The 22,475-nt window shown below is 36.6% G+C and overlaps 1 pseudogene; it reads left to right on the top strand.

Moving 5' to 3' along the window:
• Nucleotides 1-6,888: 6,888 nt before the first annotated feature.
• The window catches only part of LOC117020664 (Y-box-binding protein 1-like), a 49,931-nt pseudogene continuing 34,344 nt past the window's right edge, over nucleotides 6,889-22,475 (top strand).

The raw sequence follows: 22,475 nt of genomic DNA, 5'->3' as shown, positions 1-22,475 counted from the left end.
TGGCTATCTTTGTTGGCCAGGAGTAAAGGACTCAGACCTGGAGGGACAAATAACAATGTGTACAAACAGGTACTTTTTGTGGAAGAAGAATGCCCATTAAAAGAAGATGGGTGGAAAAGGAAGAACAGGTTTGTTCAAATACATCCAATTACACATGTGGTCTCTCAGTACAATTATAAGTTAGTTTTTTAAAAGTACACTGTATTTAGAGACTATCTGTATTTGCAGAGACCTCTTGATTTATTGCACCTAGCAATTTCACTAGTAAAGTAATCATTTCAGGTCTGTCCATAATTTCTATTTTGATAAGCAAAATTTGGCTCAAAATGTGATTCCTACTTGGCAGCCAAAATAAGCTTTCCAGCTGCCCAATTTTAAAAATGAAATGATTTTTAAAGTGCTTTTCTGCAATGTTCAGGAAGACCTTGACAAAACTCAGAGCTGCAGCTGTTCCTTTCACCATGGCAATGTTATTTAATTAATCCATGAGTTTTAGGCTTCCTGTGGTTGCCACCAAACCTACCCAAAACCCTCTTTGAGGCCAGAGAGTCAGTATTTTTGCAGTATTACCCTCTTCCTTCCCCTCCTAATAAATCCAATTTCTAAAGTGTTAGCAATATCAGAGGATAGAGTTACTTAACACACCTCAGCAAAACTTTCAAATTCTCCTCCTTAGATCTCTAATCCCTTCCCTGCAAAAGTTCTTTTCCCACTATCAGAACCCTCATGTCTCCCTTCTCCCTTCCCCTGCAGTCTCCCTTTAAACCCCCTCTATTCTCACAAGCAATCCTCAACTTGGATACTTCACTAAACAAAATAAAGCCTTTTGTGGCTGACCTCCTTATCCCCTTGCTCCAAGGAAAGCAGTTCTGGAATTATCAATGTTGATAGAAATAGGTGCAGTAAGAGAAAGTTCTTGTCCTTCCGTCCCCAAACAATTTATCAAATATTTCCCTGAGCAAAGCAGAACCTTTGGGGATAGAGGGAGAAAAGTACAGTAGGCAGTGTTAAGGAGCAGAGAAGAAAATAAGAAAATAAAGAGCAACATCTGCCATAGAAAAGAAGTAGCTCCCGTATCTGTCCTCTCTTTTTTTATTTTGTCTATCAGATAGACTCCTTGCCTCTCAGATTATCAGATGATAAAAATGTGCCATCTCCTGTTCAAAAGCAACCAACCAAGAAGCTTGATTTCAACACGTCACCCTCCTACCAGGAATCCAGCACTTAGCTAGTGACAGGAGGGTGATGCAGAATTTCCTTTCCTCCTAAAAATTATCAACTTGCTGGAAACTCTGAGACATGTGATTCCCAGAGAACCAGACACTCCAAGAAAGAATCAGGCAACTAACATGTGATTCAAAGTTCAGGGTTATGGAAACAGAGAAGGAGGTGAGCAGAATCAACTAGGGTAGGTGTTTTTTTTTTAGGAAAGTTTTCAAAATCTATCCATGAAGGAGTGGAAACATCATGACCAAGACTGAAGATATAATTTGCTGGGTGTAGAATTTTGGGTTGACATATTTTGGATTTTCTTGTTTGTTTGTTTTTTCAGTATTTTAAAGATGTCAATTCATTGCTTTCTGGCTTGCAGAATTTCTGAAGGAAACCTTCTGTAATTGTTATCTTTGTTCCTCTGCATATGTGTATCTCTGGGTTTTGTTAAACTTCTGGCTGTTTTCAATATTTTCTCTTTATCTTTAGTTGTTAGATGTTTGAATGTGATATGTCCAAGCGACTTTTTTTAAATTTTCACTAGTGGTGTTCTCTGATAGTCTTGGATCTGTGGTTTGATATCTTTCATTATTCTTAGAAAATTATCAACCATTATCTCTTCATACATTATCATGTCCCATTCTCTCTATTTTTTCCTTGGAGAGTCCAGTAACACATATATTCAACTGTTTGATACTATGCTAAGCTCCTGGAGCTCTGTTTTTATTTAGTTCAATTTTTTTTTTTAATTTCAGCTTGAGTAATTTCTTCATATTTAATAATTCTTATCTCAGCTCTATGGAAGCTACTGACAAACTTGCTTGAGGCACTATTCATCTCTGTGTTTTTATTTCCAGCATTTCCATTCACCTGTTTCTTATATTTACCATCTATGCTAAAATTCCCAATCTTCTATAGCATGTTTCCACCTTTTCCATAATTGAATATTTAATGTATTAATCATACTTATTTTAAAATATTTGTCTGATAATTCCACTATCTGGATCATTTGTGAGTCTAAACATGTTCATTGTTTTGTCTCTTAACAGTGGCCTTTTTTGTTATTTTTATGTGTTTCATAATTTTGTGATTTTCAGATATACTGTGTCTAACATATAGGTAATAATCTTTATGCCTGGAAACTTGAGTCAATTTAGTCAGGGGCTTGATTTACTTTTTATTGTTGCTGTGGTTAACTTTAGTATCCACCAGCTTCAAATTCCTCTGGTATTAGCTTTTACTTTTATTTATAAAATTAAGACTTGCCATTTCTAAACCAATCACTGTCAAGAGGAATGGAATTACCACATCTGATTTAGACCAGCAAGTGGGACTCCATTCCTTGAGTCCATGGATGCGTTCAGCTCCCCCAGAAGTATGCTGCTATCTAGTTTATAAAGAAACACAGAGTCTGTTAGTAAAGAGAAGGGAGGAGATGACTTTTAGGTAAACCATCAACTTTTAGGTTTATTCCTTGACTAATCTTGGAGTTTTGTAGTTCAATTTAACCCTATGTTTACAACTTTATCTTGAATTTTGAGAACTTGCCACTATTATGATAAGAAGAGGTGTAGAGAACTACACCTAAGCTAATAACATTTATTACAAAATGCAGGCCATATTTCTTACTTTCTTACTGTATGCCACTCTCTAATACTGTTGTTCAACTGTGTCCCTGAGTATATGCTAATGTCAGAGATTTTTCTACTATGTATTGAAATGAGTGATAGTGTTTATATTTTCTCTAGAATAGCAGTTGTCAAACTCTAGTGAGGAATCTGTGCGATCATTCTCTTCCTGGCAACCTCTCAAAAATAAAACAATTAATATGCATATTTATTCTTTACCAGTTATGAAACTCTCTTGCATATAACATTCACCAAAGCCTCATAACAGTAATTAAGACAGCTCTGGCTCAACTATTCACATTATTTATACCACAACTTCCTGCCTCTAATTTGCTAGTCCATCACTAAGTGATGTCATCGTCTTCTTTTTTTGGTTCTGCTTTCTCAGACTTTTCCAACATGTACCCAGAACCGACCTAACATCCATGGCTGTGCATTCAGAAAATCTTTTCTTTAAGTCCCCCCAAAACTACTCCATCCATGATTCTAATCAAAGTTCCTATCTCCTGAGTGCTCTTACTTCAAGCTATTTGTAATGGGAGAAATTCGTCTCACCAACTTACACTAGAAGGTACATTATTAAAAACAACTTACTGAGAATGTCAAATATGAATTAGGCATCAAAAAACGCCTTTATAAAAAAATTATGCAAGTCCCAATTAGGTATTATTTCACAACAAAAGTTTGTATACGATGATATCAAATCCTACTATACACAATCAGGTAAAATGTAGTCACCATCTTCTTCATGTATTAAAGTGTAAAACCATTTTAAACTGACAGTGATTAAGAAAAATATATGTCATTGTTATAATAGTTGCCTTGATTTATACTAAGCTTAATTAGCTTAAAATTGAATGTTTCAAAAAAAAAAAAGAAAAGAAAAGAAAATACAATGAGGCTTAGATTTCCATTGATTTTCTTCCATTGCTTTATGTGTGTCTTGCAATTCTCCAAATGGTCTGTGGCTTTGGCAGAACAGCAGAAGAAAATTAAAGCTATGCCTCTGTCAGGGGAGGCATAAAATACTAATAGTTGCTTACATTTCTTATAAAATTTTGTGTCACATCATGGAGAAATTGGCTATTACACAATTTCCCTTCAGCATGAATCTAGATGAAACTCTACCTGTCTATGAAGGCAGTGCCCAGTTTTTAATCATTATTTGTGTAGTGATACCATCAAAGAAAATTTTCTGATGTCATCAAATATGTATAGAATCACAAAAGACTCTGAATAGCCAAAGCAGTCCTTAGAAAAAGAACAGGGCCAGAGGTATCAAACTCCCTGACTTCAAATTATACTACAAAGTGACAATAATCAAAACAGCATGGTATTGGAAGAAAAACAGGCACACAGACCAATAAAACAGAATTGAGAACCCAGAAACAAACCCATATACATAGGCAAATAATTTTCAACAAAGGGGCCAAAAGCATACAATTGAGGAAAAAAAGCCTCTTCAATAAATGGTGCTGGGAAATTGGAAAGCCACATGCGAAAGAATGAAACTGGATTGTTCTCTGTTGCCATGTACCAAAATTAACTCAAAATGGATCAAAGACCTAAACATAAGACCTGAAACAATAAACTGCATAGAAGAAAGCAGAGATACCAAACTTATGGACCTTGGTCTTAGAGAGCATCTTATGAATTTTACCTCAAAGGCAAGGAAAGTAAAAGCAAAAAGAAATGAATGGGACTGTATCAAACTAAAAAGCTTCTGCACAGCAAAAGAAATTATCAACAAAACAAAAAGACAACCAATCAAATGGGAGAAGATATTTGCAAATCACACCTTCAATAAGGGGCTAATATCCAAAATATATAAAGAACTCACAAAACTCAACAACAAAGAAACAAACAGTCCAATTAAAAAATGGACAGAGGACCTGGACAGACACTTCTCCCAAGAAGACATACAAACAGCCAACAGATATATGAAAAGATGCTCAACTTCACTAGCTATTAGAGAAATACAAATCAAAAGCACAATGTGATACCACCTTACACCAGTTAGAATGTCTATTATCAACCAGATAAGAAATAACAAGTGTTGGAGAGGTTGTGGAGTAAAAGGAACCCTCATATACTGCTGGTGGGAATGTAAATTGGTACAGCCACTACGGAAACAGTATGGAGGTCCCTCAAAAAATTAAGAATAAAATTACCATATGACCCAGAAATCCTTCTTCTGGGTATGTACCAAAAAATCTGAAAACATTTATTTGTAAAGATATTTGTACCCATATGTTCATTGCATCATTATTCACGATGGCCAAAACATGAAAACAACCAAAGTGTCCTTTGATAGATGATTGGATAAAGAAGATAATAGTGTATATACATATATGTATATATACACAATGGAATATTAACGATAAGAAAAGACAAAATATTGCCATTAGTGAAACATAGATGGATTTTGAAATTATCATGCTAAGTGAATAAGTCACACAGAAGAAGTTGAGATCCATATGATTTCACTCATATGTAGGTTATAAAATTGAAAGCACCAACTGAACACGACAAACAAATAAGTAAAACAGATGACAGTTTAGTGGTTACTGGAGGGTTAGGGGGAGGGGGAAATAGAGGGTCAACTGTATGGTGACAGAAGGAGATTTGACCTCAGGTGGTGAACACACAATGCGACATACAGAATTGTAAAAAGGAAAAAAACAACCAGACATCTTTCCATGAAAAAAATAAATGCAAAGCCTGCCCAAATATCCCTCATGATAAAGGAATGAGATATTATGGAGGACAACAGTCTTTGGGCTCCATATTTTGAACATTGTCAAAAAAATTATATTTTGAACAATATTATCTTTGCAGCAAAAGCCTGACTCTGGCCTTGCAGAATCTGCTAATTGAGAACTATTCCAAATATTAGCAATATGTGTTTCTGCAAAAAGGCTGGATACCTTAACATATCAAAAAGCCAGTGGCAAATTAAAGCTGGATACTGCATTGCACTAAAGGATTGGCTGGGCCCCAGAGATCTGGATAAGTCACTATGCGAAAAGGTCACTATGTGAAATACATACAACAGAGAGTATGTATGTAAAGAATGAGGCCAAATGCTGCTGAGCTTGACACAGTGAGTATACATGCTGTTTTAAAAAGTATCATTTACTTATAGGATAAAAGCTAAGATCCATATTTGGATGATGATTTAAATTATGGATAGCCCTTCAAAACACTTGAAAATATACACACTATGAAAAATTATTTTGGCCAAAAAAGTAACCTGGTGGAGTTCACAGAACTGATTATTATTTTCTAATTTAATTTTATCCCCAGTACCTTGAAAAACTACTGGCTCAGTGAATTATTAGAAAGATAATCTATAACTTAACATGCATATAGATAGGTAGGGGTTTCAGGATAATGCGAAATATTCTCTTACCATTGCTATCTGGGTGAATTAAATTCACTGAGTCAGCCTCTCATGGGCGCCTGAAATTCTCTCCTCTTTGATCTTGCTCCCCCTCTGCTTTTTTACAACTCAAACTTTCTTTCAGGATTTCTACTCCATATTGCCCTTGGTTTTTAGGAGATCTATTTCCTGGTATGACCCTGGCTAGGGAGATAGGTATATTTCTGGCTTTATCCTGGAAGAGAATGTGGGTTCTCATGTTCTTCAAAGCAGAGTACCAACAAGACAAGCCAACCCCTCTGTTGTTAATGTTTACTGCCTTTCTTAGAGAAACTCCAATATGTGGGTAATTAGCACGCAGACAACGATCAGGAAGAGGATTGGATTGATGGAAGGAGCAGACACACAGCCTAGGGTAAATCATACAAGGTTCACGTATCAAAAAACAGAGAAGAAAGTCAGTGCACAGTGCTGGAAGCTAACATCTAAGGGAGTAAGTGCCACATCAGACCTTATGAAAGCTCAGCTGGCCCCCTTCAAAGCCAAAGTTATATACAGCAAAACTTAGGTGCCGTAAGACTGGAATAGTTCCGCACGTACTCTAGTCTGGACATGTGCAAAAGACCACCCATCTAAGCCACGCGCACACTATCAGTTTGGGGCACAATGGGCCACATGACCCCAGAGCTTCAGGCATGCCCAAGGTCCATGCATCCCTTACAGCCTGTCCAGGCCTACACATCCTGGTTCACATACTTCCCTGATGTTAGAATCACAGACATAGAACAGGGCTTTGTTGCCCAAATGCCAAATGTGCCATCAAGGTCACAGTCATTTGAGGAACTACCAGGCAAATCCTGCCATGCATTATTATACTAAAAAATCTCCCTACCTGCCATCCCCACAAGGGTGAAAAGAGGAAAGAACAAATACTCTCCATTGTTTGAAGAGTATTACATGCTATTTGCTTATCAGTTTCTGTAATTTTTGACCCATACATGAATGCTAAATATTAAAACTAATATATATTTTTTTAATGAAATAAAGCACGGTGCCATAGAAGTCTTTTAAGGACAAACACTGCGGTCCTGCCCATCTTTTTTTTCCTCTCTCTTTACTCACAATTTAATAGAACTAAATTAGAAAATTAGGCCCACCTAACTGGTTACCTGCTCTTCTAAAAAAACAAAAAAGGAATTCTTAATCTTTGAATGCTAACAACTTTTATCAGCAGGTGTGGTGAGACACTTTTGGAGTTACTGAGGCCCACGGCTTCACATTTGAGGACTGCTGGCTTAGTGCAGAACTGTGGCTAATTCTCACTGAATGAATGACAGGAGCAGGACCTATTTCTAGGCACTGCCTTCTCGTTTTCCTCATCTCCTACCTTCTCCTGCTTAATACACTTAAATACTCCAGTCCTCACAATTTAATATTTTTTTCTTTTGCTTTTATTTAATATTTGGAAAATAAGGTTAATACAGCCGTAGAGACTTGGGCCATCACTCTTTTATTTATGCCACCTTGTTCTCATTATACTTTTCAAAAAACAAAAACATTTCCCTCAAGAACATTTCATTTTGATAAAGATTCTGGATACATGTGGAAAAAGTCCTTATTCAAATGGATCTGAAGATTGTAGGATTTATACTGTGTGGCTTTGTTTGATACAATAGCTCAAGTCACTCAAGAAATCACTGCATTTTAATAATCTTCTTCCCTGAACCCTTGTCTACATGCCCCAGATGTATACACAGAAATACGTGTTTCCATATCTGTAGAGCAGTTACTCTCTGATCTGCACAAAGTGATGTCGCAAACCCTATTTTAGGAATCCTGACTCCTCCAAGTCTTGGTTCAACTGATGGAAGGTTTACCTCAAGGGAAAGTTTTAGAACAGTTTGGCCTTTCACGGGGCTTAAGAACAGAAATGTGACACATTTAGAACCCTATTTGGCACAGTCTATACAGCTATTTTTCCCATTTTTGGAAGCTGTCTATGCTTTTTTTCTTCATACAGTAAAGGCTTACATATGTTTAGGCTGTCAGGCAACCTGAGAAATTTCCTCCTACTAGTTACAATCTAGAGACCACAATTTGTCATAATATAGAAATTTTGCTCTTTGTTTAAAAATAAAAAGAAAAACCAGTAACACCTTTGGAACATTTTCATGGGGTAAGAAAGACCACCTACTCCACTTATCCACATTTTTGACACCTAAAACCCCAACTTTGCTGGACTGAACAAGAAGACAGACTGAGGTCTGCGAGGATAAGACTGAAGACATAAATTATTAATTCAAGCCAGAAGGAAAAGGAAGGCCCTGCAGAATTCTAACAAATGAGTAAATCAGTCTTGGATTACCTGTAAGATTTACATACAGCTGAATGTGAGTTGGGGATAGGGAGGGAGAGGAAGGAGGGAAGGAAGAAGGAAGGGAGAGAGAGAGAGAGAGTGAGAGAGAAAAAGAGAGAGAGAGAGAGAGAGAGAGAGAGAGAGAGAGAGAGAGAGAGAGAAAGTGAGAAAGAGAGAGAGAGAGAGAGAGAGAGAGAGAGAGAGAGAGAGAGAGAGAGAGAGAGAGACTTAAAGTTCTCTGATTGCAGTTCTTCTAAGCTAATGTTAGGAAACTCATCTTTTAATTAAAGCAAGAAATCGCAAACAATGCCGCGAGAACAGCTTTGTCTGTGATCACACGGACAACTTCTGGACTAGGGCTTATTGCAATGAACTGTATTCTTCACTCTGCACAGAGACATGTAGAGAACTGTTAGCAAGGAGTTGCGAAAGTATTCGGTTGGTGCAAAAGTAATTGCGGTTTTTGCAATTATTTTTAACCGCAATTACTTTGCTCCAACCTAATACTTAGGACAGGCCCAGGGATTGTAAACCACAGTGACGCAGCCATTCATCTTCTCCTAAGGGACAGATGCACTGTTTGCGCTGTTCCTGGGAACTCTGGCAGGGGTATGGATCTCTTTTCCCATAGGTGCTTATCGAATAACAGTTGCGTTCACAGGCTGACATAGGGTGCAGGTACTGTTTATCCTGTGAGTCGTGCTTAGGAAAATCAGATGGCCTGGTTTAAAGTGCCACAGAAGCATCCTGCTTAGAATACTGCAGTTAGAAACAAGGGAAAAAGCTACTTACTCAAAAGTGATAAAAATAAAATTATTTATTGAATCAATTGAGATTACCATGAGAAAAATTAGTGATTTATATCAGACTTGCAAATACTTTTTTGTTTTAAATGTTGCTCTGCAAAATATTATTTTACTTTAACTTATTCTTTTAGATCCAAACACCTTTAGGCAATAGCTGCCTCTTCCACTATTTCTGATACATTTCATAATAATGACTATTACTGCAATATGGTGAAATAAGAAAACACTGATTTTATTGCAGTTCTAGCATTTGCCACCTAATGTGCCTAATTTAAAGGAAAAGAAAGTCTCTTAAATTCTCTGTAACTTGATTTCCTTATTTATAAACTGAATAATTTATTTATGAAATAATATTTCTGTGACCTTATTGTGAAGATTTAAGTTAACAAGAGTGAAATAATTTTAATAGTTAAAAGCACTAATTATTTATAAAATATTAGTATTATATACATCATATATTACCATTAAAACATGAGAAAAATCATGTGATCAGACTATAAGTGATAAAAGATAATGACAAAGCAATAAATCTGCTTTTTGAATAAATATACCAGAGTTTACACATCCAAATGTGTGCTGTTTTTTCATAACAGACATCTTGAGAGGCAGTAATTTAAGGGGACACTACTGCTCAAACATGTTTGAAGTTTTTTTGTTTGATTGTTTGTTTGGTTTCTTTTTGGGAATTGCTATCAGAAACCAACTTATAAGCAACAAGAAAATCATTCCTAATTAGTTTGTCATTAAATCTTGCTTAGCACCAAAAGCAGTACTCCTGATTTAAACCACTGACACATTCATCAAACTTAGATTTGTTTGGCGCATAGCACTCAAAAAATTAGTCACACTTGAAAAAGATAACTGGCCAGGATTTTCAAAGTGAGTATTATAGACTCTGAAAGCAATTCCAAAATAATAGTTCCAGAATTTTTTGAATAAAGCAGTATCATTGGAATAATTGTATAGCTTCCAAGATAATTATTTAGAGAGGACAGCACTATTTGCATGAGTAAGTTCTGACTATTTTTAAAAAATCAGTTCCAATACTTCATAGTCCTGCTTTAAACATCATAATGTCCCTTGTATCCTCTAGTTTCCATAAAGAGAAGAGAGGATTGATTGGTGGGAAAAATCTATACCTCATACCATTTAAGGTGATAATTGCAAAGTTGTGAATTTTCCAAAATTCACCTTAGACAACAATACATGTTGAAACATTAATTCTATTTCTGAAATTATATTAATTAAATATCTACCTTTTAAATATCAGACTTTGTCAGTTAAAACAAAATGAAGTGACACCAAATACCAAATCAGGAGCAAGGACCCAAAACAGTCCTGAGTAACTAAAGCAACTGCTGTTCTAGATCATTTTTCTTGTTTGAATTAGTCAGTACTTACGGTGAATTAAAAGCAGCCACAAATTTTTTGCCCCTCCCTCCAATATCCCCTCCATTTGAATCTCAGCTGGAGCTGACAGCTTTAACTTAACAGCTTTAACCAATAGAATGCAGCAAAAGTAATACTGTATAGTTTTAAAGACTGAGCTTTAAAATATCTGCAGCTTCTGCCTTCATGCTTGAAACATTCCCTTTGCCACCGTACTGTTAGACCCTAAGCCCATGAAACAGCCATAGGAAGGAAAACCAAGATAGTCTAATTAATAGTCCCAGCTGAGTTCCTCAAAATCAAACTAGCAGTCCTGTGAGTGAGCCCCCTTGGATGTTCCAGCCAGAGATGACCTCAGCCCCAGCTGACACCACTTAGAGTATAACCTAACTCTCCTACTTATTAGCTATGTTTCTAGAGCCAATTATTTAATCCTCTGTGTTTCAACTTCCTCATTTTTAAACTGCAACAATAATAATCCCTGTCTTACTGGTTTGTTGTTGTTAAAAGGAAATAAAAGACGGAAAGCACTTATGTAACAGTAGTTATCATCGAACTGATAAATAAATTTGCCATTTCCACATTGTTTTTTTTAATAAATCTTGCCATCAACATAACATAAGCTAAGGATCACTCTCATACCTGATATCTCACTTGGGAATCTCTCTCCACTGCTTATTCTTTAATTTTATTTCTAGAAAATGTCAACACATTATTAAAGAGACTATCATGGCAATTATACATAATTAAACCTGTTTCTTGATGAGGACATAGGAAATAATTCAATGGAAGCTTGTTACAGGTTTTTCTTCAAGTGAGCATATTCTGTCGTCATCATCACCATCATCATTTTGCTCATTTGTCGTGATTTCTATAAGTTTTTTGATGAAAATTATCCAGACTATATTTATAATGTGCAACCGCTGCTTCTCTCCACCATTGGATAAATGCCCTAGAGCCTGAGGTCACGTCATGTCATGGAATACTACTCTGTGATAAAAAGGAATGACGATTGATACATGCAATAAATTAGGTAGATCTCAAGGGCATTATCCTGAATGAAAACAAGCTAATCTCAACAGGTTGTTAGTGTATAATTCCATTTACATTACATTCTTGAAATACCAAAATTATAGAGATGAAAAAACGAGTAGTGGGTGCCAACAAGCAGAGATGGTGGAAGAAAAGGCTTGTGTGTGGCTGATAGAAAAGTTCTGTATCTTGATTGGGCGTTGGTTGCACAAACCTACATAAGCAATGGGATGGCATGAAATTATACATATACACTGAATCAATGTCACTCTACTGGTTGTGATATTATACTATGGTTATGTAGCATGTAAACATTGACAGAAACTGGTTTAAAGGGTACACAGGACCATCTGTGTGACTTTTGCAACTTCCTGTAAGTCTATGATTATTTTAAAATTAAAAATTTTTTTAAAATACTAAATGTTGGTGAGAGTGGGGATCAAGTAAACGTGTCAAACACTTTGGAAACTGTCAGTAACTAGTAAACAAAACCTAGACCTGTCCTATGATCTAGGAACCGCAGTCTTAGCTTAGCAGTCTTACCCAAGAAATGTGAATGCTTATGTCCACCGAAAGATATATACAAGAATGTTCACAGTAGGTTTACTCATATAAGTCATAAACTAGAGACAATCCATCAACTGGAGAATAAATAAAATGTGGTGGATTCATACAGCAGAATATGGTATAGCAATAAAATAAAATCAGACTTCTAATACATGTAACAATTTTAAATTGCACAGACATGGTATTGAGAAAAGAAGCCACATACAAAGGAATACATTCTGTATGTAGAAAAGTCAGAGTAATAGTTACTTCTGGCATGACGGTATTAACCAGCAAGGGGCATGAGGAAACCTCCAGGAAATATTCTATATGTTAATTTGTGTAGTGGTTACACAAGTGTATACAATAGCAAAAAAATTCATTAAGATGTATATTTCAATTTATATACATCACTTTGTAGATTTTATGTTTCAATTAAAAAATAGAGGGAAAATGCAGAATGCGGAATTTATTAGTAGTGGTATAAATCATGATACGTATATCAAGTAAGACAAGACTCCTAAAACAGGTAAGCACAAGGATTTCCTCCCTTTGCTCTGTTATGTGTGCGGCACTGATGATAGGAAGTAGAAAAACTGAGAAGCCATAAGAGAATATATTCTGATATTGGGGCTAATAAAATTGTGTGAAATTAGCACATCGGGCTTGAACCAGGGTCCTGACCAGATCCCACAGAATGGGGATCTATGATACACACGGAAGTCTCTGTGTCCCTTTCAATTGCCCCAGGATCCCTACAAGCCCCTGGCACCAGGTGAGTGACCTGGTGCCAGTAACATATGTACTGGCACCAAATAATTATATGTACTGGCAACAAATAATCTGCCAGATTATTTTTTAAACCTTGAGGGAAGAGGCAAATCAAAGTAGCATACCTCTTATTACTTCAAAGTTGTGCTAATTCCACAATAATTGTCTGCATTTAATTTAAAACATTAAAATGAGATTTCTTCAAAAAGCAACATTCTTTTTTTTTTTTTTTTTTTTTTTTTTTTCTTTTTTATTTATTGGGGTGACAATTGTTAGTAGAATTACATAGATTTCAGTTGTGCAATTCTGAATCACATCATCCATAAATCACACTGTGTGTTCACCACCCAGAGTCAGCTCCCCTTCCATCACCGTACATTTGATCCCCCTCACCCTCATCCCCCACCCCCCAACCCCCTTACGCTCTGGTAACCACCAAATTACGTTCCCCAGATTAATTTTCAAACCCCGTGGCCATCCTGTGGTCACCGACTGCCCTCCAATCCCCTCACCTTCCCCCCCACCCCCCACTCCCCCCGCCCATCTAGCAACCCTCAGTTTTTCCTCATTGTCTCCCAAACAGTTTCTGATTAGTTCATTCACTTATTCTTTTCTTTAGAATTCTTGACACTCTTCTTGTCAAGAGGCCTCAGGTTAAACAATAAAACAGGCTGAGGTTTGAACTTCTTAGCTTTCACATTATATTTTAATTATGCTGCTATATTTATTTGTAGTTCTTAACATGCTTCTGTCACTGTCACAGAACACTGGGGAATCCCCTTTGCATCTAACATAACACCAGCTAATCCCCTTCCTCAGGAACCCAGAACTGCAGGGCCTTAGGGTGCAACTGGAGGATTACCAACCTTTTGCAGGGGGAGTCATTTTTATTGGTTTTATTAAAACTGTTTTATTACTTTGCTGAAAAAAGCAAAAGGATTATGGCATCACGGAGGAAACAGTTCATACACTTATACACTTGCATAAGGGTTAACTGCTCTTTGCTTATATAACCACAGCAATTTAGGGTAAAAATCTGGTCGTGTTGAGTGCAACCCAGACAGCATTTCTGTGACTCCAGTCCTCGAATTCCTCTAGGAGTCCCTAGACAGTGTCTTTCCTGGTATATGAGCAGTCCCAACTGCACGTGATGGCTACCATTTTCCTCCTTTCCTGTCTGGATTCCTAAAGGTCTCTTGTTGAAGCCAGTGAGACCTGGCCCATGAAGCTTGTACAGTGGCACCAATTGTACATCGAATTCTGCTTCTTCGCTATTCCATTTGTGTCAGTCTAGTCCTGTTACTATGTGTGCCTCAGTGTGGGTCAATTAAACCCTTTTTATCTTTTATGCCACTATACATAGGATTTGAAGCAATAAGACCTGGCACCTTAAAAACATCAGTTTAAGAAAGTGAAACCACTCCATATGATACCATAATGATGGATACATGTTGTTAAACATTTGTCCAAACCCATAGAGTGTACAACACTAAGAGTGAACCCTAATGTAAACTATGGACTCTGGGTGAAGTGTCAGTGTAGGTTCATCAGTTGTACCCCTCTGGTGGGGAACGTTGATATTTGGGGGGCTGTACATGTCGGGGGGGGCAGGAAGTATATGGAAAAATCTCTGTACCTATCTCTCAGTTCTGCTATGAACTGCAAACTGTTCTTAAAAAGTAGTCGATAAAAAATATATATATCAGAGAATTTAATTAATAAAATAGGTGGGGTTTTTTATTATTATTATTACTTAGTTTTAGCTGTCACTTTTATAAAAGCTCCCTTTCCAAGGGCTCAAGTTGAACTAGCTGTTGGAATGGTCTCCATACAGTGGATCAGATCACCTTCCTCTCTGTTTTGGTCCACTGTCCTTGAGCCAAATTTGTGTGCATCAACGTTTCTTCCCTTAGTGTGAACTCTTCATAAGAGGCTCCTGGATGCCATGGGCAAGTAAGACCCAAGTGAACAAATCCTTGAGCAGACAGGTAAAAATGACATCCCTAACACACCTTTATAGCTTAGCTGGTTCGTAGACACTTGCCCAATTACACCAAAGCAAGGGAAACTACCAACCTCTAACCTACCAGCACAGCACAGTTCATGTAGAGACCATGAAGGAAATCTGCTTTGGGCTATTTGGCTCATTATTTCAACATTTTATCCCAGAGTAACAAATTTTAAAAGAGCACAAAATTGGTCCCAATTTCATAAAATATACTATCTGAGCACTTCCATCTTGTGGCTTTTTAGTATTATTTCCTATAGTAATAGTCCCTTTTTTTTTTTCAATTGTTTAATATGTACTCCTTACATTTTCCCAGCCTCCACCCGCAGGGACCGGTTAAATGTCTTCCTGATTGAGCCCTTCCTGCTGGCCAAGAGCTCACTCAATAGTGGAGAGAAGTCTAAGGTTAGTGAGAATAAGTACCCTGAGAGACAGGGAGAGAGTATGGTCAGTAACTTAGAAATCACATTTCATTGTGAAGAGCAATGAGGCATTTTTCTACCACACTGTGTGTGCCCAAACTTGAAAATGAAATTTGTTCTTCCTGCAACTTTCTATAGCCAAGGAGAGCCTTTAAACTTACCTTCTATATGTCCCACTTAATTGTGTATATGTGACCCGGAATTAGTAAATACCATTTACATTTTATAATTAATTCCAGAAGCTCATTTGCTTTCAATGGGTGTTTGTTTAATTCTGTTTCTTGGAAAGAAGCATTGACAGGGAGCATCCTTTCATAATTATACTGGTCTTTTCTCTCTAATGGACAGAAAAATCCCTGCAGGCTGCAATGCCAACAGCAACAAGAATGTCACAGATGTTAGCAGGTTTGCTATCAAGTATCTGTTGACATTTCAAATGTGTACTGTGTCTTCCAGGACCTGTACCATGGCTTTCTGTGCCCTCGGAAAGTAACATCCTTCAATTCTTCCCTGAGATAAATGTTTATGATTTGTCCACACTTTCCAGAATACTAATGTTGTTTAGGATGCAGACAATCTTTGAAACATCTTCAGATATTTAAGGACCCTTAGAACTGGGAACAACTTTTAAGGTCATCCAAATCATTTTATAGACCCAGTTTGCGTGACCAGCTTGAAACCACCCAGGCTACTGGCAGCAAAGCCAAGACAAGGTCAGTGCGCTCGACATTCAGTCTGCCATTCTTTAAGTATATTTGGGTTTTGTCCTATTACAAGAAGCATTCTTTACAGGGTTGAACGTCCATCTCTCAGTTCCTATTTTAATGCACAGAAAGCCATTGCAGCTATTGGAGAACATCCAATAGAAAGTGCCCGGAGTACAATGTAAGGAGCCTTGAGTATCATCTTGTCTTGGTTGATTATGATTATATTCACGTGATTTCAGTTACTTTTGTCCTTCATGAGACTGAGAATAAAGTTGGCACAGTACCTTATCTACAAGTTGTGGTGAGGTCATCATTGTGAAAATAGATTGCAAAGATAGAGTGGCACACTTAGCATTCTATTATTATGATGCAGTCTTATTTCCATACTTTCAAAAGAAAAACAAATTGATTCTATGTGTAGGCCGTGCAGCACTGATTCATTAGAATGTGAAACCAGTCCTTTTAGATGACTTACCCATGCAAACACTGGGTTCTTAGGAAATCCCTAAGCTTATAAAGGCAAGAGAGGAGGGGTAGGTCTATTCATTTCATGATAGCGCTTGCATTTCTTTGAAGAGTTAGACCTTATCTTGTGACTGGTGACCCAACCTCTTCTCTTTTGCTGTACTATTCTCCACACACTCATTATTCTGGTTTTTACTCCTAGGCTTGGTCCCTATTGCCAAAGATGTAAAGAAAAAAAAATCCATGATTAGAAGTATACATCACTGCTGGGTGTGGCCCACATTTGTTAGAATCTGACAATGGCATCTCTCAACCAAATAAAATGGAAAATGAGATGTACTGTAGTAAGATGTGAGATCTATGATACTTAAATCAAGGTGTACAAGAAATATTCCAAGAAATATTGAATATTCTAATATCCAAACCAAATAACAAATCCGATGACTGGTCAACAAATAAAAGGAGACACTGAGGCCCTATATGTGACTTATTATAGCAATTTGAGAAGGTGGCCTCTTAGACCCTGAGACATCAATCAATCCTATAAACACAGATTTTCAGGTTTTATTAACAACTGGATGACTCTGTAGTTTTTGACCTTAAGGATATCTCTAGTTGCCTCTTTCTCCATATCAAAGGGAAGGTCAATATGTTTTAAGCAGTTTTGAGACTGATAGGCTTAAGCATAAAGATAATTATTTGTTTAACTGCTTCCACATCACTTTCTTAAATCGTCCTACAATGCCAAATATGATAGTATATTAGGATTCCTGATATACACTGTATATTCAGTTCAGATTTGGCAGTGATTTCTATTCTTATTTCATATTTACTTGAGTAAGATCTCCTTGGGTCATAGCTAGCAGTCCAATGTACTTTGACTGAATTAGAATCTGATATGAAAAGACTTCAGCTGAGTAATATTGTTTAGAAGTCTTGACTATACTAGCAGTGGTTTGCTCTTTAATAAAAATTTCAAAGAAATTTGGTCTCAGCTATACTGAAGACCACCATAATGTTCCAAAAAGCCAACAGTTTATTTAACAAAAAATATAATCCTAAGTAGGGAGGCAAGACTCAATAGTTCATATATCAGTTTCAAATATCAACCTTGCTATGAATTTGTCTTATGAAAAATATCACTCATCTCCGTTTTCAGTCTTCTTTAAGCACCCATCCCTCTTCTCATATCATTGGCCTATGTGTGTACTACATATATTTATTCAGAAACCCCAGGGACCCATCCTCTTTTTTTTCTTTTCTGTATCCTTAAATTTAACAGAGACTAGAAAGCAGAATCTTTCTGGATATTTAATCTATATATGTCCCTTTTACCTTTCAACCAATTATGTTTAGCATAACAGGTTTTTAAATTATAGTTAATTATTATTAAAGGTTCTTAGGTAAAAATGTAAATATTAATGCAAAAAGCATAGTGAAAATTATGTCGATAAAGAAATCTGTTATAAATGCATAAAGAATGAGACTCATTATATTAGCTCATTATGGCTGCATAAGAAATTACTTCAAAAGTTAATGGTTTAAAACCACAAACATTTATTATCTTACAGTTTCTGTGGGTCAGGAATCCAGATTCATCTTAATCGAGTTCTCTGATTCAGGGTGTCTGACAAGATTCTAGTCAAGGTAACAAACAGGGCTGCCTGCATCTCATAGCTTCACTGGGTAAAGAGCCACTTCTACTCACTTCTCTGGTTGTTGGTAGGATTTAGTTCCTCATGGTTGTTTGTTGGACTAAAGGCTTCAGTTCTTCACTGGCTATGGTAAGAGACCACCCTCAGTTCCTTGCCATGAACACGTTCCAACATAGCAATTTGCTTCACCAAAGTGTGCAAGTAAGAAAAGTCAGAGGAAGTATGCAAGTAAAATGGAAGTCACAATCTTTTATAACCTAATCTCAGAATTGGCATCCTATTAATTTTGTCATATTCTATTCATTAGAAAAAAGTCACTAGGTCTAGACATACTCAAAGGGAGGGGATTACAGAGGACATGAATAGCCAGGAGGTGGGGATCATTGGGAGCCATTGTAGAAGCTGCCAACTACGCCCAAACATCTGGCCAGCAGAATTCCAGTAAGCTCAGCCATTTGGGATATAGTCATAAAAGCTAAAGCCTACAAAAGGGGTAGCAAAGGAGATAGATCTTCCAGGGCCATTGCCCTTTTTGACCAAAAGATGAAGTTACTCTCAAACTTATAGAAAAAAAAAAAGCCAAATTAACTTGAAAAATTAGTAAAAATTAAACTCCCTGATTTCACAAACTTAAGTGGGTTTACTAAGAAAAGTTCAATTCCAGTTATTAGAGGTGACAAATTAAAGATAATAGGAAGAGATGGGATGCTAAAAGCTGATATATTAAATGGTTATGTGGTGACAATTGAAGAAATAGCAGAGATTCCTTCAATTACCAACGCTATCTGTTCTTCAATTACCAGGGCATCTGGCCAGCACATGATATCCCTAAGGGGATCAAACTATGATACTGTAAAATAAAGGCACTCCTTTGTGTGTCTTCTTGAATGAAAGGGCAACAAATGAGTTGGTGAATGGCATGTCTACCCAGGAGGGCATATGCTTTCTGCACTATTGGAGAGTTCTCTGCCATTAAGGATATTGGGAAATAAATTCTCAGGTAAGCCACAATCTTGATTTTAATTTGGCGCTGCATTTCAATTGTTTTATTAACTGAATCTTTCACCAAAATTGCCAGCAAAATACCAGACTAGGAAGTATGTGAGATACAGGGATAACAAAGAGCCTACTCTGAAAGAGTGCAGTCTTTATGAGAAGGAAGTTATGTTTGCAGTGACTCCAACACAAGGCAGAATGGTGACAAATTCTGTACCTCAATAAAAACTGCAACCCTGCTCCTTGAAGTAGTTCCAAGATCCAACATCAGCATGGGCATCCCCCTGAGAGCTTATTAGACATACAGAATCTCAGCTCCATTCCAAAACTACTGATTCTGAACCTGCATTTTAACAAGATCCCCAGGGGACCTGATGCACAGTAAAGTCTGAGAAGCACTGCTGTAATGTAACATCAAAGAGTTTTGAGAGAACCGCGAAGAGGAAGACTAAGTTCAACTGGAGGAATTAGAGAATGCTTCACAGAGAAGGTATCATCTGAGCTGAAGCTCATGAGATGTGCATGATTTTAGCAGACACAATTTCAATGAAAAGAAGAGACTTTCTTTGTTGGGGGGTGGGGATTTTAAAGCATAGACAATAGTCTAGTACAGGAAAATGAACTGCTTGTTTGGGGAATGAAAATTGAACACACTGTTAGGTTGAGGCCAGATTACAATGGCCTTCAAGTACTTACTAAGAGATTTTTACTTTATTGTGTTGGCAATAGAGAGACACTCGGAGTTTTCGAGCAGAGCACAACAGCAGTAAGAAAAATTATATGGAGGCAATGTGGAAGATATATTGGTGTGAGGAGAGGCCAAACACATACCAGTTAGGAGCAATTAACACAGACAGACATAGAATTAGAAGCTGTAGTTCAGAGATGAGGTTATGCAACCTTGAAATTCTCAGCAGTAGTAATGGAAATAAAGGAGAAGTGATGGAAGTCAGAGGCATTTCAGAGGTGGAATCCAGATAAGCATTAGAGACTTTACACCTGAATGATGGGGAGTAAAATTATGTCATTGAGGGAGATGGGATCATGGAAATGAGAGCACATTTTGAGAGGAAGAAGATGAGTTTGTCTTTGGCCATGAGATTGTTGCTGCAAATTTTGAGAATGTCAGCCATATTATAGCCTTCCATGCTCCCTTCATGCAACAGTATAACCTTTCTGGTTTTACAATTCTCATGTTTTTCAGTGTCTTCCCCTGAGAGTTCTAAACAGATACCTGAAAAAGTCAGTGCATTTCAATTCAATCAGAAAGGTTTTATTCTTTTTTTCTGGTTTAAAGTGCCCACATAGAAGAAATCCTTGATAATGAATCACATTCTTGTAACTGTTTAGAAAGCTCTTGATTCCAATGTACTGTTGGACAAATTGAGTGAAAGAAATCCCTTTCAATAGAGTCTGAAAAATTGTGTCATATTTCAGGAAAGAACAGAAAGAGGGTATAAAAAAATGGTAGCTGTTACACTAATCGGAAAGAGGGAGAAAATATGTACAAAGAAGATATCAATGACTTTTCTTTCAGGTAGACGGAAACTTCTTTACTGATTAGAAATGACAGGGCAAACACGTTCCAATTGAAAAGAGTATTTTTCTCTCTTGCTTTAGACCTTCATTACTTTCCTGAAGAACTTCCTGATTTCTTTTAGCATCACTATTTACCATTTGTCATGCAACATTCATGTGGAGTTCTTTTATTTTGTGGTGTAGTCCTCATCAGCACCCTAAAAATGTAGATCCTTTTATAGCAGGTTTAGATGCTTCAAAGATTCCAGATTAAATTAATTACAGAATAAGTCTGTGCTGAAAGCATAACAGTAACAATATATCCCAAAGGGCCTTCCATAGAGTCATCTGGATGAAATATGACATGACTTCCCCAAAGTCAAAATGACCACAAAAGGTAAACATTTGAATTGATTCAGGACATCAAGGCAGCCACAACAGCACAACAGACACTCACAAAAGAGGACTTCCAGAACTGCTTCAGAAACTGTCAAGAATGATGGGAAAAGTGTATTTAAAGTAAGGGGGAGTATTTTGAGGGGATTAATGGCAATGTGTCTTTTACTGTAATATTTTTTTATTTAAACATTCACTGTATTATTTGATCACACCTCATACACTCAAGTATTATGCTGCCATAAAAAAGAAAGAAATTTTACCATTTGCAACAATATAGATGGACCTAGACAGTATTATGCTAAGTGAAATAATTTATATTGAGAAAAACAAATACCATATAATCTCATTTATATGTGAAGCAAAGAATAGAATAAATGAACAAGCAAAACAGAAATAGACTCATAGATACAGGTATGAGTACCTATGAAGTATCTATGAGTATGCTAGAAGGGAGGGCGATTAGCGGGATGGGTGAGAAAGGTAAAGGGATTAGATAGTACAAATTGGTAGCTACAAAACAGTCACTTGGATGTGAAGTACAGTATGAGAAATATAGTTAATAATAATATAAAAGCTATCTATGGTGTCAGATGGGTACTAGACTTAATCGAGGGCATCGCTTTATAAATCATATAAATGCCTAACCACTATGCTGTAAACCTGAAACTAATATAAAATAATACTGAATGTCAACTATAATTAAAATATATATATAGTCATGGAATGTAAAGTACAGCATAGGGAATATAGTCAATGGTATTGTAATAGCTATGTACAGTGTCAGATGGGTAGTAGACTTGTTTGGGTTATTACTTTGTGAGGTATATAAATGTCTACTCTCTATGCTGTTTTGGACACCTGAAACTAATAATTTTTTTAAAATGACAAATGAAGCTTTCCTCCAGTCTTAGAGAAAGACAAGCATTCACGTTTTCAAGGTTAACCTATATACCTGTATTCTTCTTACTATTATTCCTTAACCTTCTTTTTTCAGAATTTTACCTTCACCAATTTGTGGAGTGGGCAGTATTTATCAAAAAACATTTGTATTGTATTTTATTGTATTGCAGTTTACTGTGCCATGCTGTGTTGTATTGTATTCATTGTATGAAAAAAGATATCAAGGTTAATTAATAGAAATAAAATGAATTTATCATAATTTAGATGATGTATTACAGAATTG

This window comes from Rhinolophus ferrumequinum, chromosome 3, assembly GCF_004115265.2.
Source record: "Rhinolophus ferrumequinum isolate MPI-CBG mRhiFer1 chromosome 3, mRhiFer1_v1.p, whole genome shotgun sequence".
NCBI classification, from domain to species: Eukaryota; Metazoa; Chordata; class Mammalia; order Chiroptera; family Rhinolophidae; genus Rhinolophus; species Rhinolophus ferrumequinum.
Note: the sequence above shows the minus strand (reverse complement) of the source record. Positions and strands in the feature narration are given on the sequence as shown.